The sequence below is a fragment of the Hyla sarda genome, chromosome 7 (assembly GCF_029499605.1).
Source record: "Hyla sarda isolate aHylSar1 chromosome 7, aHylSar1.hap1, whole genome shotgun sequence".
Taxonomy (NCBI): Eukaryota; Metazoa; Chordata; class Amphibia; order Anura; family Hylidae; genus Hyla; species Hyla sarda.
The window spans coordinates 37,221,355-37,245,097 of NC_079195.1; the positions used below are offsets into that span (position 1 = coordinate 37,221,355).

General features: G+C 49.0%; 1 protein-coding gene across 2 annotated transcripts in view; it reads left to right on the forward strand.

The window, feature by feature from the left end:
- Nucleotides 1-23,743, forward strand: part of ANKRD2 (ankyrin repeat domain 2) — a 60,923-nt gene that overhangs the window by 20,086 nt on the left and 17,094 nt on the right. Inside the window, exon 1 of one of the 2 annotated variants that reach the window (XM_056530865.1) lies at nt 4,230-4,357. The exons of the other annotated variant lie outside the window; for it this stretch is intronic. The gene's annotated coding sequence lies outside the window, so the exon portion shown is untranslated. Of the gene's footprint in view, nt 1-4,229; nt 4,358-23,743 lie in introns of those variants that run through there. 2 annotated transcript variants of the gene reach the window in all.

Below are 23,743 nucleotides of genomic sequence, written 5' to 3' on the forward strand. Positions count from 1 at the left end.
CAGCCAACTGGGAGTTGTAGTTTTGCAATAGCTGGAGCCACCCTGGTTGGGGAAAGCATTGGCTTAAGATGTAGCACCAGCATTGCGTAACTGCTTGCTTTTTGCACTGCTGTTGTCCAGGGTTCTGAACAATGAATCAGCCCTCTTGCACCATTTTATTACGATATCTAGAACTAGTTGTGCCAGACGTGTATTGCAAAACTGTAGTGGTAAACATGAGGAGCCAACATTATCTATTGTCTGCATGGTCACAAAACTATCTAGTTATCTACTATCTATCTCATATCTATATATATATCTCATATCTACCTATTATCTATCTATCTATCTCGTATCTATTATAATTATAAGTTATAACTATCTATCTATCTATTATCTATCTATCTATCTCATATCTATCTATCTATCTATCTCATATCTATATATCTATCTCATATCTACCTATTATCTATCTCATATCTATCTATCTATCTATCTCATATCTATCTATCTATCTCATATCTATCTATTTACCCATCTATCTCATATCTATCTATATTATCTATCTATCTATCTATCTATCTATCTCATATCTATTATATCTATCTATTTAATATCTATCTATTATCAATTTCATATTTATTATATCTATCTATCTCAAATCTATCTATCTATCTTTATCTATCTATCTATGTCATATCTATCTATCTATCTTATATCTATCTATTTAATATCTATCTATCATCTTACTCATTTCTATCTATTATCTATCTCATATCTATCTATCTTATATCTATCTATTTCATATCTATCTATCTATCTATCTATCTATCTATCTATCTATCTATCTCATACATATCTATCTAATATATATCTGTCTGTCTGTCTATCTATCTGTGATGTCCCAGTATGGGATATAATCATCTATCTCATATCTATCTATCTATCTAGACAAAGAATCGCGGTGGGACGGTCCAAGCTATTTGACCGCCGGCGGAGACAAATTTGCGAGCTAAGTGCCTCACTATTTCATAGTTTCACATTTGCATCTATTACACCATAGCTGTATAGCTCTCCATGTTTTATCTGCATGTTCATGTTGCACCTATATCCTTGTGCTGGCAGTGTGCTGCTGCATTCTTCTGTTGCTGTATATCTATCTATCTATCTCATATCTATCTATCTATTTCATATCTATCTATCTGATATATATCTGTCTGTCTGTCTATCTATCTGTGATGTCCCAGTATGGGATATAGTCCCGTACAATACCTAGGCCCTGTCAGGTTGAGTCTCTCTGTGTCCTAGGGGCGCTCCTACATTGTCTCCCCCATAGTTATATATATAATATATAGTGTTATGTGTGTTATGTATAAAGGACCTTTAAGGACCTTTGAGTTAGCCACATGATAATGTGTCCACATGATGTGTTTGTTACCCAGAGAGCACCAGCTAACCAGGTGACCTGCAGCTTGATCTATGGGTTTCTTGCTCAGCCCCCTTTATAAGAGGGGCAGCCATTACAAAATTGTGTTTTTTATTTTTCAATTTTACTCCACAAATATATATATATTTTTTTTCGGTGTCGCCGTAGGTTTGGTGGTAAAAAGCAAAGTCATTATAAAGTAAAATTGTTCCCGCATTGAAGAAGCCCTCGCATGGCCCTGTAGAGATGGAGAATCAAAATAGTTATGGCTTTTAGGTGAAGAGGAAAAGGAAATAATGAAATATCCCCTGAATATAATACTGCCTCCTACTGTACCCCCTGAATATAATACTGTCTCCTACTGTATCCCCTGAATATAATACTGCCTCCTACTGTACCCCGTGAATATAATGCTGCCTCCTACTATATCCCCTGAATATAATACTGCCTCCTACTGTACCCCCTGCATATAATACTGCCTCCTACTGTATCCCCTGCATATAATACTGCCTCCTACTGTACTCCCTGAATATAATACTGCCTCCTACTGTACCACCTGAATGTAATACTGCCTCCTACTGTACTCCCTGGATATAATACTGCCACCCACTGTACCCCCTGAATATAATACTGCCAACTACTGTACCCCTGAATATAATACTGCCTCCTACTGTACCCCCTGAATATAATACTGCCTCCTACTGTACCCCCTGAATATAAAACTGCCTCCTACTGCACCCCCTGAATATAATACTGCCTCCTACTGCACCCCCTGAATACTGCCACGACTGTATACCCCTATATATAATACTGCCTCCTACTGTACCCCCTGAATATAATACTTACACCTACTGCACCCCCTGAATATAAAACTGCCACCTACTGTACCCCCTGAATATAATACTGTCAACTACTGTACCCCTATATATAATACTGCCTCCTACTGTACCCCCTGAATATAATACTGCCTCCTACTGTACCCCCTGAATATAATACTTCCACCTGCTGCACCCCCTGAATATAAAACTGCCACCTACTGTACCCCCTGAATATAATACTGCCAACTACTGTACCCCTATATATAATACTGCCTCCTCCTGTACCCCTGAATATAATACTGCCACATACAGTACACACACACATCATTCATACAGTACACACACACACATCATTCATACAGTACATACACACACATACATAATACATACATACACACACATATCATACACACACATATTATACATACACCCGTTGCCTCCAGATCCTCCCCCACAGAATACATCTCCACACATCATACATACATCTTGTTTACATACATACAGTACATACACACATAAATAATACATACATATACACACATCATACACACACATATCATACACACACATCATACATACATCTTGTTTACACACATTCATACATCATACATTCAGTACATACACACATCATACATGCACACACATCAGCAAAATCTGCTGAAGCAAATATGCAGCAAAAATATGCACGCGTGAACGCACCCTTAGGGTAGGGTCACATGTAACAGATCAATAGTGTATGTTACTCTGCTGATCCGTCAATGACCAGACCCTATAGTGTGCCTCCAGCTGTTTTCCCCCATGTCCTGCTTGCAGCAGCAATCTGCCGTTACACAATGTCTCAGAATACACTGCATGTGCCCACGGTGCCTCGCAGGTCCCTGTGTGGCTGCTTGTTAGTGGCAGATTGCTGTTGTGAGCAGCACACAGGGGGAAAACAGCAGGAGGCACTCTATAGAGTCATCGGCGGATCCGCAGACATGTAACCCTACCCTAATATTAATCTGTACAGGATGATTTATGATAAGAGAGGTTTCCACAATATATAATTTTTTTTCTCTAACTTAAAGGAGTACTCCAGGATGCTAAAATTGTAATTCAGACGCCGGCAGTAAAATAATAAATATATATATACGCACCAGGGGAGCGCCCTCCGCCGCGATCCTTTTCCTGGTTGCCGGTGGTCGGTGAGTCACATTGCCGCTCAGCCTATCGCCGGCCGAGGCAGGACTACGCTGTGGCTGGTGATTGTCAGTATACCTCACCGACCACCGGCAACCAGGAAAAGGATCGCGGCGGAGGCCGGAGCGGGTTACTGGAGGCACCAGGGGAGCGACGGCAGGTATGTATATTCATTATTTTACTGCCGGCAGTCTGAATGAAAATGTTTGCCTCCCGGAGTACTCCTTTAAGATATTTACTGTAAGCCAGTGTTTTCCAACCATGGCACCTCCAGCTGTTGCAAAACTACAACTCCCAGCATGCCCAGACAGCCTTTGGCTGTCCAGGCATGCTGAGAGTTGTAGTTTAACAACAGCTGGAGGCACCATGGTTGGAAAACACTGACTTCTAAGATCAGAGGATGTCACTATGCGCAACTACTATGAAGTGACCGCAGGAGTTCCTGCGCTAACCTCATAGCCATGCCGTAAATGAACGGCGCTTCATGCCCCTCTTCTAACCCCCGTCCTCCTCCATGCTCCTTTTCCCAACACTCTCCCCTCCTCCATGCTCCTTTTTCAGGGGAGTATTGGAAAGGAGGTCAGAGGGGGGCTTATTCATGCTCCCCCCCCCTGTCCTCCACCATGTTCCTTTTCCAACCCCCCCCCCCCCCCATCTGTCCTCCATGTTCCTTTCCCCCCTCCCCTCTGTCATACTCCATTCCAGTTTCACAGCCTTTGGCTGTCCAGGCACGCTGGGAGTTGTAGTTTGGCCACAGCTGAAGGCACCCTGGTTGGGAAACACTGCTCCATGCTCTTCTAGCCAGCAAACCCTCCCCCGCCACTCTCACCTCTGACCCTCCGTCATTCTTTTCCAGCCTCGTCCTCCTCTTCGTCTTGCAGGGAGGATGCAGCATCTCTAGGCGGCGGGATGTCCTCCTTCTCCTGCGCAGCTGGGGCAGGGACCATGACATCAGGTACGTGCTTCCGACGTCTGCTGCTCTTAAAGCGGCATTGTCCCTTCCCCCAGCCGACGTTACTTGGGGCCGAGGGACCGGACTAAATGAGACCCCCCTTCAGTGCCACCAGAGAAGGGGGTCTCCCGGGTAGCAGAACTTCCAGGGAGGGTTTCTTTTTTGCAAATATAGCAAGGACTGTCACCATGGGGGCATCCTCCTAGTGAACAGGAGAGCAGTGCAGAGGGACTATCTCCCCACAGAAATGCATTCTCTCAAGACTGGGGAGATTTTGGGATATACCCCTGTGCAAAGTCTGCGAGGAGAATGGGCAGCAGCTGTCACCAGGCCTAAGAACCCTACACAGATTCCTTTGGCCTATTTCCCCTCTGAAGATTGGGATGCAGATCCATTTGGTCTTCTACCTCCAAGTGTCAAGGGAGCAGTTGTCCAGGAGGAGTATCCAGATCCACCTGCTATGGATCCCAAGTATCTAAGTCAAAGCTCCTTTACAGATGTGCCCAGGCCTGATCTTTGGGCACCAACAGAAGTTCCCAGGCCTACTCCTGCTGTAAAGGAGGTGTGGCCCAACCAGCGAGTACCTACAAAAGTGCCTCAGCCTACTCCAGCAGTTGCGGAAGTTTGGCCGGATCACCAGGCACCAACAAGCCATCCCCCAGTGGCGCAAGCTGCTGCGGTGCAAGTGGTAGTCACTGTCAGTCCAACTATCACTGACTCCCGTTTGTCCCATGTTTCATGGGACACTCATGATGACCCCATGAGGGGAGCCCAGTCTTGCAACCCTAGATTCATATCCCAACCTATGGCCCAGTCCAACAGGCGAGGCTGAGAAAAAATGTTGCCAAAGTAATTCATGCACAGTAAAATTTACCAGACTTGGTCGTATGACTAATTGACTTGTGCGTGCAAGCACAAACTCTTGTTGTTTCAGGTTCTACAGTAACGTTCAAGCACAGTGCCTGACGGACTAGTCAAGAAAGTTTTTGCAGTAACCAATCTCGTAAGTGTTGTGCCCAGCTTCGGCCGAGAGACTCCTTAGGTACAGGAGAATTGGCCTGAGCTCTTAGCTAATGAACTCTATAGTGTATTCTAGTGATGAGCGGCATAAGCCATATTCGAATTCGCGATATTTTGTGAATATATGGACGAATATTCGCAGTTATTTTCGCTTTGCGTAGATGCGCATGCACATATGCACATGTATATCATCTATCTATATTATCTATCTATCTATCTATCTACACAAGAAAAAAGGGACCGCAGCACTCCAATGTGTAAAGGTGAAAAAAGGTTTATTGACCTGACAACAAGGAACAACGTTTCAACTGCCCGATTGCAGTCTTTCTGGAGCTTGAGAAAGACTGCAATCGGGCAGTTGAAACGTTGTTCCTTGATGTCAAGTCAATAAACCTTTTTTCACCTTTACACATTGGAGTGCTGCGGTCCCTGTTTTCTAGTGTGGATGTCTATAGGACCCCTGACCTGGGACCTTTTCACCGCCTGCACCCGCTGTTCTTTTTTAAGAGGTTGTGCTGCTCTTTTCACAATTTTTTGCCTATCCATCTATCTATCTCCTAATTCTTGGTCTATTCTTGGTCTATACAGAAGTGATAATGGGTCTATGACATTTTTCATTTTGAATATTGTCATGTCATATTCACGAATATCGTCACTATCCATCTACCTATCTAATTTTAGTGACGATCTTCACGAATATGAGGATATTCACAAATATTTGCATATTCTCATAGTCGCGAATTTTGGCTCTCCAGTCTTAAACAGTAAATAGTATAGGAGTCTTCTTTAGACCACAATCTGGAAGCAGGGAGGGATGAGATCACTGTGATGTGTTCTGTGTGAAAAAATATGTGAATATGCGAAATTCGCAATAAATATTTGAATTGCGAATATTCGCGCTCAACACTAGTGTATTCGGACTGCTGAGCAATACATGGACAGTCGTGTAAAAATTCTAAAATAATATATTTTTGTTGCTACTGTGTACAAGAAAAAAAAACAAAGGGTTACGGTCTTGTACTGAAATGTTTATTATAACATTAGAACTGCTATGGTATAATAAAATGTACATAAGTTGTTGTACACAAAAAGTCATAGTGTACATAATTTTTTTTTTATGTCTGGTAGTTTTCTTACAGGGGTTGTCCTGAACCAATCGGGAGAAGCAACATTTCACCCCATCACCAGCATCAAGTACAGTAAACAGTAACTTTGTGTACTACACATAGTCATCAGTACACATAAAGTACACATAAAGTCATGTACACATGATTCATGTCACGATGCCGGCTGGCAGGAGGTGGATCCTCTGTGCCAGAGAGGGATTGGCGTGGACCGTGCTAGTGGACCGGTTCTAAGTCACTACTGGTATTCACCAGAGCCCGCCGCAAAGCGGGACGGTCTTGCTGCGGCGGTAGTGACCAGGTCGTATCCACTAGCAACGGCTCAACCTCTCTGACTGCTGAAGATAGGCGCGGTACAAGGGAGTAGACAGAAGCAAGGTCGGACGTAGCAGAAGGTCGGGGCAGGCAGCAAGGATCGTAGTCAGGGGCAACGGCAGGAGGTCTGGAACACAGGCTAGGAACACACAAGGAAACGCTTTCACTGGCACAATGGCAACAAGATCCGGCGAGGGAGTGCAGGGGAAGTGAGGTATACATAGGGAGTGCACAGGTGAACACACTAATTAGAACCACTTGCGCCAATCAGCGGCGCAGTGGCCCTTTAAATCGCAGAGACCCGGCGCGCGCGCGCCCTAGGGAGCGGGGCCGCGCGCGCCGGGACAGGACCGACGGAGAGCGAGTCAGGTACGGGAGCCGGGGTGCGCATCGCGAGCGGGCGCCACCCGCATCGCGAATCGCATCCCGGCTGGAGGCGGAATCGCAGCGCACCGGGTCAGTGGATCTGACCGGAGCGCTGCAGCAGCGAGAGTGTAGCGAGCGCTCCGGGGAGGAGCGGGGACCCGGAGCGCTCGGCGTAACAGTGCCCCCCCTTGGGTCTCCCCCTCTTCTTAGAGCCTGAGAACCTGAGGAGCAGACTTTTGTCTAGGATATTGTCCTCAGGTTCCCAGGATCTCTCTTCAGGACCACAGCCCTCCCAATCGACCAAAAAAAAGGTTTTCCCTCTGACCTTCTTGGAGGCCAGTATCTCCTTTACTGAGAAGATGTCCGAGGAGCCGGAAACAGGAGTGGGAGAAACAAGTTTGGGAGAGAAACGGTTGATGATGAGTGGTTTAAGAAGAGAAATGTGAAAGGCATTAGGAATACGAAGAGAAGGAGGAAGAAGAAGTTTGTAAGAGACAGGATTAATCTGGCACAAAATTTTGAAAGGACCAAGATAGCGTGGTCCCAATTTGTAGCTAGGAACACGGAAGCGGACATATTTAGCGGAGAGCCATACCTTGTCTCCTGGAGAAAAAATGGGGGGAGCCCTTCTTTTCTTATCAGCAAACTTCTTCATGCGTGATGAAGCCTGTAAGAGAATTTTGGGTCTCTTTCAATATGGTGGAAAGATCACGAGTTATTTCATCCACAGCGGGCAAACCAGAGGGCAAGGGAGTAGGGAGGGGGGGAAGAGGGTGACGGCCGTACACCACGAAAATGGGGATTTGGAAGAAGATTCAGAAACTCTGAAGTTATACGAGAATTCGGCCCATGGTAGAAGATCTGCCCAGTCATCCTGGCGGGAGGAAACAAAATGCCGTAAATAATCACCCAGGACCTGGTTAATTCTTTCTACTTGCCCATTGGATTGAGGATGATAAGCAGAAGAAAAGTTTAATTTAATCTTGAGTTGTTTACAGAGAGCCCTCCAGAATTTTGACACGAATTGGACGCCTCTATCCGAGACGATCTGCGTGGGCAACCCGTGAAGACGAAAAATGTGTACAAAAAATTGTTTTGCCAACTGAGGCGCAGAAGGAAGACCAGGAAGAGGGATGAAATGTGCCATCTTGGAGAATCGATCAACGACCACCCAAACAACAGTGTTGCCACGGGATGGGGGTAAGTCTGTAATAAAGTCCATACCAATCAGAGACCAAGGCTGTTCGGGGACAGGCAGAGGATGAAGAAGACCAGCGGGCTTCTGGCGAGGAGTCTTATCCCGGGCACAGACAGTGCAGGCCCGCACAAAATCAACAACATCCGTCTCCAGAGTCGGCCACCAATAGAAACGAGAGATGAGTTGCACGGATTTCTTGATGCCCGCATGGCCTGCGAGATGGGAGGAGTGACCCCATTTGAGGATTCCGAGGCGTTGGCGTGGAGTGACGAAGGTCTTCCCTGGAGGAGTTTGCCTGATGGAGGCTGGAGAAGTGGAGATCAGGCAGTCAGGAGGAATGATGTGTTGCGGAGAGAGCTCTACTTCCGAGGCATCCGAGGAACGAGAGAGAGCATCGGCCCTAATGTTCTTATCGGCAGGCCGAAAGTGAATTTCAAAATTAAATCGGGCAAAGAACAGAGACCACCTGGCCTGGCGAGGATTCAGCCGTTGGGCAGACTGGAGATAGGAGAGATTGACATTCAAATAGACATTTCTCCATCTTGGCATAAAGTTGATTGTCACAAAGTCTCTGAAGAACCATGCGGACATGCTGGCGGTGTTCTTCTAGGTTGGCAGAAAAAATCAGGATATCGTCCAGATACACAACAACACAGGAATATAAGAGATCACGAAAAATTTCATTAACAAAGTCTTGGAAGACGGCAGGGGCGTTGCACAGGCCAAAGGGCATGACCAGATACTCAAAGTGTCCATCTCTAGTGTTAAATGCCGTTTTCCATTCATCCCCCTCTCTGATGCGGATGAGATTATAGGCACCTCTTAAGTCCAGTTTGGTAAAGATGTGGGCACCTTGGAGGCGATCAAAGAGTTCAGAGATAAGAGGTAGAGGGTAGCGGTTCTTTACCGTGATTTTATTAAGACCGCGGTAGTCAATGCAAGGACGTAGGGAGCCATCTTTTTTGGACACAAAGAAAAATCCGGCTCCGGCAGGAGAGGAGGATTTGCGGATAAAGCCCTTTTTTAAATTTTCCTGGATGTACTCAGACATAGCAAGAGTCTCTGGGGCGGAGAGAGGATAAATTCTGCCCCGGGGTGGAGTAGTGCCCGGGAGGAGGTCAATAGGACAGTCATAAGGCCTGTGAGGAGGTAGAGTCTCAGCTTGTTTTTTGCAAAATACATCCGCAAAGTCCATATAGGCCTTAGGGAGACCGGTTACAGGGGAAACCACAGGGTCACGGCAAGGAGTACTGGGAACCGGTTTAAGGCAGTCCTTGAAACAAGAGGTACCCCAACTCTTGATCTCCCCAGTGGACCAATCCAGGGTTGGGGAATGGTGTTGAAGCCAGGGTAGTCCAAGGAGAATTTCGGAAGTACAATTGGGGAGGACCAAAAACTCAATTTTTTCGTGATGAGGTCCGATGCACATTAGGAGGGGCTCCGTGCGGAAACGTATGGTACAGTCCAATCTTTCATTGTTAACACAATTGATGTAGAGGGGTCTGGCGAGACTGGTCACCGGGATGTTGAACCTGTTGATGAGAGAGGCCAAAATAAAATTTCCTGCAGATCCGGAATCCAAGAAGGCCATAGTAGAGAAGGAGAAGGTAGAGGCAGATATCCGCACAGGCACAGTAAGACGTGGAGAAGCAGAGTTGACATCAAGGACTGTCTCACCTTTGTGCGGAGTCAGCGTACGTCTTTCCAGGCGGGGAGGACGGATAGGACAATCCTTCAGGAAGTGTTCGGTACCGGCACAGTACAGGCAGAGATTCTCCATGCGGCGTCGTGTCCTCTCTTTAGGTGTCAGGCGAGACCGGTCGACCTGCATAGCCTCCACGGCGGGAGGCACAGGAACGGATTGCAGGGGACCAGAGGAGAGAGGAGCCGGGGAGAAAAAACGCCTCGTGCGAACAAAGTCCATATCCTGGCGGAGCTCCTGACGCCTTTCGGAAAAACGCATGTCAATGCGAGTGGCTAGATGAATGAGTTCATGTAGGTTAGCAGGGATTTCTCGTGCGGCCAGAACATCTTTAATGTTACTGGATAGGCCTTTTTTAAAGGTCGCGCAGAGGGCCTCATTATTCCAGGATAGTTCTGAAGCAAGAGTACGGAATTGTACGGCGTACTCGCCAACGGAAGAATTACCCTGGACCAGGTTCAACAGGGCAGTCTCAGCAGAAGAGGCTCGGGCAGGTTCCTCAAAGACACTTCGAATTTCCGAGAAGAAGGAGTGTACAGAGGCAGTGACGGGGTCATTGCGGTCCCAGAGCGGTGTGGCCCATGACAGAGCTTTTCCAGACAGAAGGCTGACTACGAAAGCCACCTTAGACCTTTCAGTAGGAAACTGGTCCGACATCATCTCCAAGTGCAGGGAACATTGAGAAAGAAAGCCACGGCAAAATTTAGAGTCCCCATCAAATTTATCCGGCAAGGATAGTCGTAGGCCTGAAGCGGCCACTCGCTGCGGAGGAGGTGCAGGAGCTGGCGGAGGAGATGATTGCTGAAGCTGTGGTAGTAGCTGCTGTAGCATCATGGTCAGTTGAGACAGCTGATGGCCTTGTTGCGCTATCTGTTGTGACTGCTGGGCGACCACCGTGGTGAGGTCGGCGACAACTGGCAGAGGAACTTCAGCGGGATCCATGGCCGGATCTACTGTCACGATGCCGGCTGGCAGGAGGTGGATCCTCTGTGCCAGAGAGGGATTGGCGTGGACCGTGCTAGTGGACCGGTTCTAAGTCACTACTGGTATTCACCAGAGCCCGCCGCAAAGCGGGATGGTCTTGCTGCGGCGGTAGTGACCAGGTCGTATCCACTAGCAACGGCTCAACCTCTCTGACTGCTGAAGATAGGCGCGGTACAAGGGAGTAGACAGAAGCAAGGTCGGACGTAGCAGAAGGTCGGGGCAGGCAGCAAGGATCGTAGTCAGGGGCAACGGCAGGAGGTCTGGAACACAGGCTAGGAACACACAAGGAAACGCTTTCACTGGCACAATGGCAACAAGATCCGGCGAGGGAGTGCAGGGGAAGTGAGGTATACATAGGGAGTGCACAGGTGAACACACTAATTAGAACCACTTGCGCCAATCAGCGGCGCAGTGGCCCTTTAAATCGCAGAGACCCGGCGCGCGCGCGCCCTAGGGAGCGGGGCCGCGCGCGCCGGGACAGGACCGACGGAGAGCGAGTCAGGTACGGGAGCCGGGGTGCGCATTGCGAGCGGGCGCCACCCGCATCGCGAATCGCATCCCGGCTTGAGGCGGAATCGCAGTGCACCGGGTCAGTGGATCTGACCGGAGCGCTGCAGCAGCGAGAGTGTAGCGAGCGCTCCGGGGAGGAGCGGGGACCCGGAGCGCTCGGCGTAACAATTCATGTACATTAGGACTGTAAAACTCACTACCACACAGTCCATTCATAAGTCATATGTCAAATGTGATATTTCTTGTGTCCTTGTGCTCAGGATACTTTACTGGCCAGAATGTATTCCTGTTACAAACAGAAGCACGTAATAAAAGTCAAAGGTAACAGAATGTCAAATGTTATCTAAAAATATGTCTAGCATAAGAAAATGTCTAGCATTAAAAATAACTAGGGTTCTGGGGAGAAGTGTGTAATGCCAAGGGACCCCAGTATCCAAGGCATTGGGCAGAGAGCTTCCGGCAACCCAATCCGCCAGAGTCATGTCTAGTCTTGTATAAAGTATTGTTATGCATAAGAGAGGCAGCCATTACAACCTCTCTCTTAGATCCTGAGGCACAGTAAAGACCAGACGTCTCAGAGCCAGTGTCCAGCGTATCTGGAGGCATCAAGCCTAACCTACAGCCACATGCCAGTAAGTCAAGTCTTCAACGTCTGCTGTCACTACCGATAGTCAAGTCTATTATAGTCAGAGTGGCATTCCTAAAGTCTGTCAAAGTCACTACAAGTCCCAGCAAGCTGCGAGGTCATTCTGTGTTCCTGGCCACCTCTCTGGGATTCTGGTCTAGCTGTAAAGACTATTTCCATCTGTCTTCCTTAGTAAAGCTACCGTTAACCCTAACCTGGTCTTGGACTACTATTGCCCTGCCTAACCTTGGTACTACTGTTCGAGTGGTTACCGGGAAAACCTCGCCCTGGCATCACGAACATTTTGGGGTTAATAACCCCTTGCCCCTGGGCTACAACATCTGCCCCATCCACCACACCATTGCACCCCGAGACACCACATATCTATTTATCTATCTAACTCATATCTATCTATTATCTATCTTTCTTTATTGATTTTTATTTGTTTTTTTATTTTTACATCTGATTAGATAAAAGTTGAAATACATTAGTATTATTATTATTTTATTCTAATATTACATTTCTAATGTTTTCTCGTATCTATCTATTTCATATCTATCTCTCTATCTCAATCTCTATCTATCTATCTATATCATATCTATCTATCTCATATCTATACATCTATCTATTATCTATCTATCTTTTATTGTTTTTTTTTTTTACATCTGATTAGATAAAACTTCAATTACTATATTATTATATTCTAATATTACATTTCTAATATTTTCTCTTATTATGTCACATAACAACAGTACATCACCCAAACAGAACCTGACCTGATTGACAGCTATTTCCACCCTGTCCTCACCAAGCTCCCCTTGTCATAGCTCTCTGCTCTTTTTTTAGACCTATTTTGTCTCAGCTCAGGTTCATACCACGACTGGTGCCTTCAAGGCATCTTGTGGAACTGACAAAAAGACATGCCGATGTTTCAATACTTGGGCAAGCAGGGGCCTCATTCATTTCAATGGCCCGAGTGTAGTCTGCTAATGACTAGGTTCGTGTTCATTTTTCCAAAGTATCTGAGTTTTGTCTCGGGCTGAAAAATGCCCTGAAATGACCCAAACGCAGCCACTCCCGGACTATGCTCAGGCCAATGAAATGAATGGGGCCGTGCCTGTCTGAGCATGGACATGGCTCTTATGGGCAGGGTCCTCTCTCCTGTAGAGTGTAATCTCTTATGGGCAGGGTCCTCTCTCCTGTAGAGTGTAATCTCTTATGTACAGGGTCCTCTCTCCTGTAGAGTGTAAGCTCTTATGGGCAGGGTCCTCTCTCCAGTAGAGTGTAAGATCTTATGGGCAGGGACCTCTCTCCTGTAGAGTGTAATCTCTTATGTACAGGGTCCTCTCTCCTGTAGAGTGTAAGCTCTTATGGGCAGGGTCCTCTCTCCAGTAGAGTGTAAGCTCTTATTGGCAGGGATCTCTCTCCTGTAGAGTGTAAGCTCTTATGGGCAGGGTCCTCTCTCCTGTAGAGTGTAAGTTCTTATAGAAAGGGATCTCTCTCCTGTAGCGTGTAAGCTCTTATGGAAAGGGATCTCTCTCCTCTAGAGTGTAAGCTCTTATGGGCAGGGTCCTCTCTCCTGTAGAGTGTAAGCTCTTATTGGCAGGGATCTCTCTCCTGTAGAGTGTAAGCTCTTATGGGCAGGGTCCTCTCTCCTGTAGAGTGTAAGCTCTTATGGAAAGGGATCTCTCTCCTCTAGAGTGTAAGCTCTTATGGGCAGGGTCCTCTCTCCTGTAGAGTGTAAGATCTTATGGGCAGGGTCCTCTCTCCTGTAGTGTGTAAGCTCTTATGGACAGGGACCTCTCTCCTGTAGAGTGTAAGCTCTTATGGGCAGGGTCCTCTCTCCTGTAGAGTGTAAGCTCTTATGGACAGGGACCTCTCTCCTGTAGAGTGTAAGCTCTTATGGACAGGGACCTCTCTTGTAGAGTGTAAGCTCTTATGGACAGGGACCTCTCTCCTGTAGAGTGTAAGCTCTTATGGACAGGGACCTCTCTCCTGTAGAGTGTAATCTCTTATGGACAGGGACCTCTCTACTGTAGAGTGTAGGCTCTTATGGACAGGGACCTCTCTCCTGTAAAGTGTAAGCTCTTATGGACAGGGACCTCTCTCCTGTAGAGTGTAAGCTCTTATGTACAGGGTCCTCTCTCCTGTACAGTGTAAGCTCTTATGTACAGGGACCTCTCTCCTGTAGAGTGTAAGCTCTTATGTACAGGGACCTCTCTCCTGTAGAGTGTAAGCTCTTATGGGCAGGATCCTCTCTCCTGTACAGTGTAAGCTCTTATGGACAGGGTCCTCTCTCCTGTAGAGTGTAAGCTCTTATGGACAGGGACCTCTCTCCTGTAGAGTATAAGCTCTTATGGGCAGAGTCCTCTATTCTGTAGAGTATAAGCTCTTATGGGCAGAGTCCTCTATTCTGTAGAGTGTAATCTCTTATGTACTGGGACCTCTCTGCTGTAGATTGTAAGCTCTTATGGGCATGCTCCTCTCTCCTGTAGAGTGTAAGCTCTTATGGGCAGGGTCCTCTCTCCTGTAGAGTGTAAGCTCTTATGGACAGGGACCTCTCTCCTGTAGAGTGTAAGCTCTTATGTACAGGAACCTCTCTCCTGTAGAGTGTAAGCTCTTATGGACAGGGTCCTCTCTCCTGTAGAGTGTAAGCTCTTATGGACAGGGACCTCTCTCCTGTAGAGTGTAAGCTCTTATGGACAGGGGCCTCTCTCCTGTAGAGTGTAATCTCTTATGGTCAGGGTCCTCTCTCCTGTAGCGTGTAAGCTCTTATGGACAGGGTCCTCTCTGCAGTAGAGTGTAAGCTCTTATGGGCAGGATCCTCTCTCCTGTACAGTGTAAGCTCTTATGGACAGGGACCTCTTCTCTAGAGTGTGTGATCACCCACTCTTGCCCCCAACATACTTAAACAGGTACTTCCAGTACATATCAGCTGCTGTATGTTCCAGAGGAAGTTCTTTTCTTTTAGAATTTCTTTCCAGTCTGACCACAGTGCTCTCTGCTGACACCTCTGTCCATGTCAGGAACTGTCCAGAGCAGGAGCAAATCCCCATAGCAAACCTGTCCTACTCTGGACAGTTCCTGACAGGGACAGAGGTGTCAGCAGAGAGCACTGTGGTCAGACTGAAAATAAATTCTAAAAGAAAAGAACTTCCTGTGGAGCATACTGCAGCTGATAAGTACTGGAAGGATTAAGTTTTTTTATTAGAAGTAATTTACAAATCTGTAATGTGTGTAGCTCACCTAGGATAGAGATAGTACTTGAGGTTAACGGTGTTGCCTTCACCCAAAAGGCCGATAACTATGTGATGTGTGTGTTATAAATATAGAATATATTTATAGATATCAGTCCTCAAAAGTACTGCAGGTACAGAGTGAAATAGAGGGATAATAGCGAAGAATAAACAGATAAAGAGATAGAACAATAGTAAAATGAATGCAAAATTTATTTATATCAAATGATGTATGTCGTCACCTTTAGCAGGGCCCTTGCGTGGGGTGAACGGCAATATTAATTAATAACAAAAATATGGATAGTATATATTAATAATAATGAATTAAAAATTAAAAGGTATAATAAAATTTCTAAAATAGCGCTTGAGTGGATAAGCTATATGTGGAAATATTCACAGTCGCTATTGCACTTAGTCCATTTGAATAGAATCCGTATGATACAGTTCGTAGAATTATATTAAGTGGATGCAGTTCATAGGTACAGTTCTGTCACGATTCGGCTGGCTGGAGGTGGATCCTCTGTGCCAGAGAGGGATTGGCGTGGACCGTGCTGGTGGACCGGTTCTAAGTTGCTACTGGTATTCACCAGAGCCCGCCGCAAAGCGGGATGGTCTTGCAGCGGCGGTAGCAACCAGGTCGTATCCACCAGCAACGGCTCAACCTCTCTGACTGCTGAAGATAGGCGCGGTACAAGGGAGTAGACAAGAGCAAGGTCGGACGTAGCAGAAGGTCAGGGCAGGCAGCAAGGATCGTAGTCAGGGGCAACGGCAGGAGGTCAGGAACACAGGCTAGGAACACACAAGGGAACGCTTTCACTGGCACAATGGCAACAAGATCCGGCAAGGGAGTGCAGGGGCAGTGAGCAGATATAGCCAGGGAGCAGGTGGAAGCCAATTAAGCTAATTGGGCCAGGCACCAATCATTGGTGCACTGGCCCTTTAAGTCTCAGAGAGCTGGCGCGCGCGCGCCCTAGAGAGCGGAGCCGCGCGCGTCAGCACATGACAGCAGGGGACCGGGACGGGTAAGTGACTTGGGATGCGATTCGCGAGCGGGCGCGTCCCGCTGTGCGAATCGCATCCCCGACGGCCATGTCAGTGCAGCGCTCCCGGTCAGCGGGACCGACCGGGGCGCTGCAGGGAGAGAGACGCCGTGAGCGCTCCAGGGAGGAGCAGGGACCCAGAGCGCTCGGCGTAACAGTACCCCCCCCCTTAGGTCTCCCCCTTTTTTTGTCCGACAACTGCTTTACCTGGGACGAGGACACCGGGAAAGAATGGAGGGTTTCCTCAACGGCAGGCAGTACAGCAGGAGTGGGAATGGGGAGGGAGGGCGAAGTCTGGCACGGGGCAGTGTGTCACCAGGACGGGGGCCATGAGGAGGCACTGAGGCTTGCCTGACGGGACTGGGAGGGGGGGAGAGGCACTTCCTATGGAGAGCAGAGTCCCAGTTCTTGATCTCCCCGGTGGTCCAGTCAAGGGTGGGAGAATGAAGCCAGAGCCATGGCAGACCGAGGAGGACCTCAGAGGTACAGTTGGGAAGGACGAAGAACTCAATCACTTCGTGATGGGGACCAATACACATCAAGAGGGGTTCTGTGCGGTAACGCACGGTGCAATCCAATCTGACTCCGTTGACCGCGGAAATGTAGAGCAGCTTGACGAGACGGGTCACCGGGATGCAGAATTTATTCACAAAAGAATCCAGAATAAAATTCCCAGAGGCACCAGAGTCCAAGCAGGCCACGGCTGAGAGGGAGGAGTTGGCTGAAGGAGAAATCCGCACGGGCACCGTGAGACGTGGAGAAGCAGACTTTGAACCAAGAGACGCCACACCCACGTGAGCTGGGTGCGTGCGTGCGTTTCCCAGACGTGGAGGACGAATAGGGCAATCCACCAAGAAATGCTCGGTACTGGCACAGTACAGACAAAGATTTTCTTCCCTACGGCGATTCCTCTCTTCCTGGGTCAGGCGAGACTGATCCACTTGCATGGCCTCCTCGGCGGGAGGCCCAGGCGTAGATTGCAACGGATACTGTGGGAGAGGTGCCCAGAGATCTAAGTCTTTTTCCTGGCGGAGCTCTTGATGTCTCTCAGAAAAATGCATGTCAATGCGGGTGGCCAAATGGATAAGTTCTTGCAGGTTGGCAGGAATCTCTTGTGCGGCCAGCACATCCTTGATGCTACTGGATAGGCCTTTTTTAAAGGTCGCGCAGAGAGCCTCGTTATTCCATGATAATTCGGAAGCAAGAGTACGAAATTGGATGGCGTACTCGCCCACTGAAGAATTACCCTGGACCAGGTTCAGCAGGGCAGTCTCGGCAGAAGAAGCTCGGGCTGGCTCCTCGAAGACACTACGGACCTCAGCGAAGAAGGACTGGACTGTGGCTGTGGCAGGATCATTGCGGTCCCAGAGCGGTGTGGCCCAAGACAAGGCCTTTCCTGAAAGAAGGCTCACTATGAACGCCACCTTAGACCGTTCTGTAGGAAACAAGTCCGACAACATCTCCATATGCAGGGAACACTGAGACAGAAATCCACGGCAGAGTCTAGAGTCCCCATCAAATTTGTCCGGCAGGGACAAGCGGAGGCTAGGAGCGGCCACTCGCTGCGGAGGAGGTGCAGGAGCTGGCGGAGGAGATGGTTGCTGCTGTAGCAGAGGCAGAAGTTGCTGTAACATGGCGGTCAACTGCGACAGCTGCTGTCCTTGTTGGGCAATCTGCTGCGATTGCTGAGCGACCACCGTGGGAAGGTCAGCGAGACTTGGCAGCGGCACCTCAGCGGGATCCATGGCCGGATCTACTGTCACGATTCGGCTTACAGGTAGTGGATCCTCTGTGTCAGCGAGGGATTGGCGTGGACCGTGCTGGTGGACCGGTTCTAAGAGGCTACTGGTGAACCCGCCGCAAAGCGGGATGGTCTTGCTGCGGCAGTAGCAACCAGGTCGTATCCACTAGCAACGGCTCAACCTCGCTGACTGCTGAGAAGGCGTGGGACAGAAGGACTAGGCAGAGGCAAGGTCAGACGTAGCAGAAGGTCGGGGCAGGCGGCAAGGTTCGTAGTCAAGATGGATAGCAGGAGTTCAGGTAACACATGCTTTGGACAACACTAAACGCTTTCACTGGCACAATGGCAACAAGATCCGGCAAGGGAGTGCAGGAGCAGTGAGCAGATATAGCCAGGGAGCAGGTGGAAGCCAATTAAGCTAATTGGGCCAGGCACCAATCATTGGTGCACTGGCCCTTTAAGTCTCAGAGAGCTGGCGCGCGCGCCCCCTAGAGAGCGGAGCCGCGCGCGCCAGCACATGACAGCAGGGGACCGGGACGGGTAAGTGACTTGGGATGCGATTCGCGAGCGGGCACGTCCCGCTGTGCGAATCGCATCCCCGACGGCCATGTCAGTGCAGCGCTCCCGGTCAGCGGGACCGACCGGGGCGCTGCAGGGAGAGAGACGCCGTGAGCGCTCCGGGGAGGAGCAGGGACCCGGAGCGCTCGGCGTAACAAGTTCGTTGGTGATATAGTGCCGATTAGAAGCGTACTTGTTACGCCGAGCACTCCGGGTCCCCGCTCCTCCCCGGAGCGCTCGCAACATCCTCGCTACGGCAGCGCCCCGGTCAGATCCACTGACCGGGTGCGCTGCGATACTGCCTCCAGCCGGGATGCGATTCGCGATGCGGGTGGCGCCCGCTCGCGATGCGCACCCCGGCTTCCGTACCTGACTCGCTCTCCCTCGGTCCTGTCCCGGCGCGCGCGGCCCCGCTCCCTAGGGTGCGCGCGCGCCGGGTCTCTGCGATTTAAAGGGCCACTGCGCCACTGATTGGCGCAGTGGTTCCAATTAGTGTCTTCACCTGTGCACTCCCTATGTATACCTCACTTCCCCTGCACTCCCTCGCCGGATCTTGTTGCCCTTGTGCCTAGTGAAAGCGTTCCCTTGTGTGTTCCTAGCCTGTGTTCCAGACCTCCTGCCGTTGCCCCTGACTACGATCCTTGCTGCCTGCCCCGACCTTCTGCTACGTCCGACCTTGCTTTTGTCTACTCCCTTGTACAGCGCCTATCTTCAGCAGTCAGAGAGGTTGAGCCGTTGCTAGTGGATACGACCTGGTTACTACCGCCGCAGCAAGACCATCCCGCTTTGCGGCGGGCTCTGGTGAACACCAGTAGTACCTTAGAACCGGTCCACTAGCACGGTCCACGCCAATCCCTCTCTGGCACAGAGGATCCACCTCCTGCCAGCCGGCATCGTGACAGTAGATCCGGCCATGGATCCCGCTGAAGTTCCTTTGCCAGTTGTCGCCTACCTCACCACGGTGGTCGCCCAGCAGTCACAACAGATAGCGCAACAAGGCCATCAGCTGTCTCAACTGACCGAGATGCTACAGCAGCTACTACCACAGCTTCAGCAATCATCTCCTCCGCCAGCTCCTGCACCTCCTCCGCAGCGAGTGGCCGCTTCCAGCCTACGACTATCCTTGCCGGATAAATTTGATGGGGACTCTAAGTTTTGCCGTGGCTTTCTTTCACAATGTTCCCTGCACTTGGAGATGATGTCGGACCAGTTTCCTACTGAAAGGTCTAAGGTGGCTTTCGTAGTCAGCCTTCTGTCTGGAAAAGCTCTGTCATGGGCCACACCGCTCTGGGACCGCAATGACCCCGTCACTGCCTCCGTACACTCCTTCTTCTCGGAAATTCGAAGTGTCTTTGAGGAACCTGCCCGAGCCTCTTCTGCTGAGACTGCCCTGCTGAACCTGGTCCAGGGTAATTCTTCCGTTGGCGAGTACGCCATACAATTCCGTACTCTTGCTTCCGAATTATCCTGGAATGATGAGGCCCTCTGCGCGACCTTTAAAAAAGGCCTATCCAGTAACATTAAAGATGTTCTGGCCGCACGAGAAATTCCTGCTAACCTACATGAACTCATTCATCTAGCCACTCGCATTGACATGCGTTTTTCCGAAAGGCGTCAGGAGCTCCGCCAGGATATGGACTTTGTTCGCACGAGGCGTTTTTTCTCCCCGGCTCCTCTCTCCTCTGGTCCTCTGCAATCCGTTCCTGTGTCTCCCGCCGTGGAGGCTATGCAAGTTGACCGGTCTCGCCTGACACCTCAAGAGAGGACACGATGCCGCATGGAGAATCTCTGCCTGTACTGTGCCGGTACCGAACACTTCCTGAAGGATTGTCCTATCCGTCCTCCCCGCCTGGAAAGATGTACGCTGACTCCGCACAAAGGTGAAACAGTCCTTGATGTCAACTCTGCTTCTCCACGTCTTACTGTGCCTGTGCGGATATCTGCCTCTACCTTCTTCTTCTCCACTAAGGCCTTCTTGGATTCCGGATCTGCAGGAAACTTTATTTTGGCCTCTCTCATAAACAGGTTCAACATCCCAGTGACCAGTCTCGCCAGACCCCTCTACATCAATTGTGTTAACAATGAAAGATTGGACTGTGCCGTGCGTTACCGCACGGAACCCCTCCTAATGTGCATTGCACCTCATCACGAAAAAATTGAGTTTTTGGTCCTCCCCAATTGCACTTCCGAAATTCTCCTTGGACTACGATGGCTTCAACGCCATTCCCCTACCCTTGATTGGTCCACAGGAGAGATCAAGAGCTGGGGTACCTCTTGTTTCAAAGACTGCCTTAAACCGGTTCCCAGTACTCCCTGCCGTGACCCTGTGGTTCCCCCTGTAACCGGTCTCCCTAAGGCCTATATGGACTATGCTGACGTATTTTGCAAAAAACAAGCTGAGACTTTACCTCCTCACAGGCCTTATGACTGTCCTATTGACCTCCTTCCGGGCACTACTCCACCCCGGGGCAGAATTTATCCTCTGTCCGCCCCAGAGACTCTTGCTATGTCTGAATACATCCAGGAAAATTTAAAAAAAGGGGTTTATCCGCAAATCCTCCTCTCCTGCCGGAGCTGGATTTTTCTTTGTGTCCAAGAAAGATGGCTCCCTACGTCCTTGCATTGACTACCGCGGACTTAATAAAATCACGGTAAAGAACCGCTACCCCCTACCTCTTATCTCTGAACTCTTTGATCGCCTCCAAGGTGCCCACATCTTTACCAAACTGGACTTAAGAGGTGCTTATAATCTCATCCGCATCAGGGAGGGGGACGAATGGAAAACTAGAGATGGACACTTTGAGTATCTGGTCATGCCCTTTGGCCTGTGCAACGCCCCTGCCGTCTTTCAAGACTTTGTTAATGAAATTTTTCGTGATCTCTTATATTCCTGTGTTGTTGTGTATCTGGACGATATTCTGATTTTTTCTGCCAACTTAGAAGAACACCGCCAGCATGTCCGTATGGTTCTTCAGAGACTTCGTGACAATCAACTTTATGCCAAAATGGAGAAATGTCTGTTTGAATGTCAATCTCTTCCTTTCCTAGGATACTTGGTCTCTGGCCAGGGACTACAAATGGATCCAGATAAACTCTCTGCCGTCTTAGATTGGCCACGCCCCTCCGGACTCCGTGCTATCCAACGTTTTTTGGGGTTCGCCAATTATTACAGACAATTTATTCCACATTTTTCCACCATTGTGGCTCCTATCGTGGCTTTAACCAAGAAGAATGCCAATCCTAAGTCCTGGCCTCCTCAAGCGGAAGACGCTTTTAAACGGCTCAAGTCTGCCTTTTCTTCTGCTCCCGTGCTCTCCAGACCTGACCCATCTAAACCCTTCCTATTGGAGGTGGATGCCTCCTCAGTGGGAGCTGGAGCGGTCCTTCTACAAAAAAACTCTTCCGGGCATGCTGTTACTTGTGGTTTTTTTTCTAGGACCTTCTCTCCGGCGGAGAGGAACTACTCCATCGGGGATCGAGAGCTACTGGCCATTAAATTAGCACTTGAGGAATGGAGGCATCTGCTGGAGGGATCAAAATTTCCAGTTATCATTTACACCGATCACAAGAATCTCTCCTATCTCCAGTCTGCCCAACGGCTGAATCCTCGCCAGGCCAGGTGGTCTCTGTTCTTTGCCCGTTTTAATTTTGAAATTCACTTTCGCCCTGCCGACAAGAACATTAGGGCCGATGCTCTCTCTCGTTCCTCGGATGCCTCGGAAGTAGAGCTCTCTCCGCAACACATCATTCCTCCTGACTGCCTGATCTCCACTTCTCCAGCCTCCATCAGGCAAACTCCTCCAGGGAAGACCTTTGTCTCTCCACGCCAATGCCTCGGAATCCTCAAATGGGGTCACTCCTCCCATCTCGCAGGCCATGCGGGCATCAAGAAATCCTTGCAACTCATCTCTCGTTTCTATTGGTGGCCGACTCTGGAGACGGATGTTGTTGATTTTGTGCGGGCCTGCTTCCTCGCCAGAAGCCTGCTGGTCTCCTTCATCCTCTGCCTGTCCCCGAACAGCCTTGGTCTCTGATTGGTATGGACTTTATTACAGACTTACCCCCATCCCGTGGCAACACTGTTGTTTGGGTGGTCGTTGATCGATTTTCCAAGATGGCGCATTTTATTCCTCTTCCTGGTCTTCCTTCAGCGCCTCAGTTGGCAAAACAATTTTTTGTACACATTTTTCGTCTTCACGGGTTGCCCACGCAGATCGTCTCGGATAGAGGCGTCCAATTCGTGTCAAAATTCTGGAGGGCTCTCTGTAAACAACTCAAGATTAAATTAAACTTTTCTTCTGCTTATCATCCTCAATCCAATGGGCAAGTAGAAAGAATTAACCAGGTCCTGGGTGATTATTTACGGCATTTTGTTTCCTCCCGCCAGGATGACTGGGCAGATCTTCTACCATGGGCCGAATTCTCGTACAACTTCAGAGTCTCTGAATCTTCTTCCAAATCCCCATTTTTCGTGGTGTACGGCCGTCACCCTCTTCCCCCCCTCACTACTCCTTTGCCCTCTGGTTTGCCCGCTGTGGATGAAATAACTCGTGATCTTTCCACCATATGGAAAGAGACCCAAAATTCTCTCTTACAGGCTTCATCGCGCATGAAAAAGTTTGCCGATAAGAAAAGAAGAGCTCCCCCCATTTTTTCTCCCGGAGACAAGGTATGGCTCTCCGCTAAATATGTCCGCTTCCGTTTTCCCAGCTACAAATTGGGACCACGCTATCTTGGTCCTTTCAAAATCTTGTGCCAAATTAATCCTGTCTCTTACAAACTTCTTCTTCCTCCTTCTCTTCGTATTCCTAATGCCTTTCATGTCTCTCTTCTTAAACCACTCATCATCAACAGTTTCTCTCCCAAACTTATTCCTCCCACTCCTGTCTCCGGTTCTTCAGACATCTTCGCCGTTAAGGAGATACTGGCCTCCAAAAAGGTCAGAGGAAAAACTTTTTTTTTAGTTGACT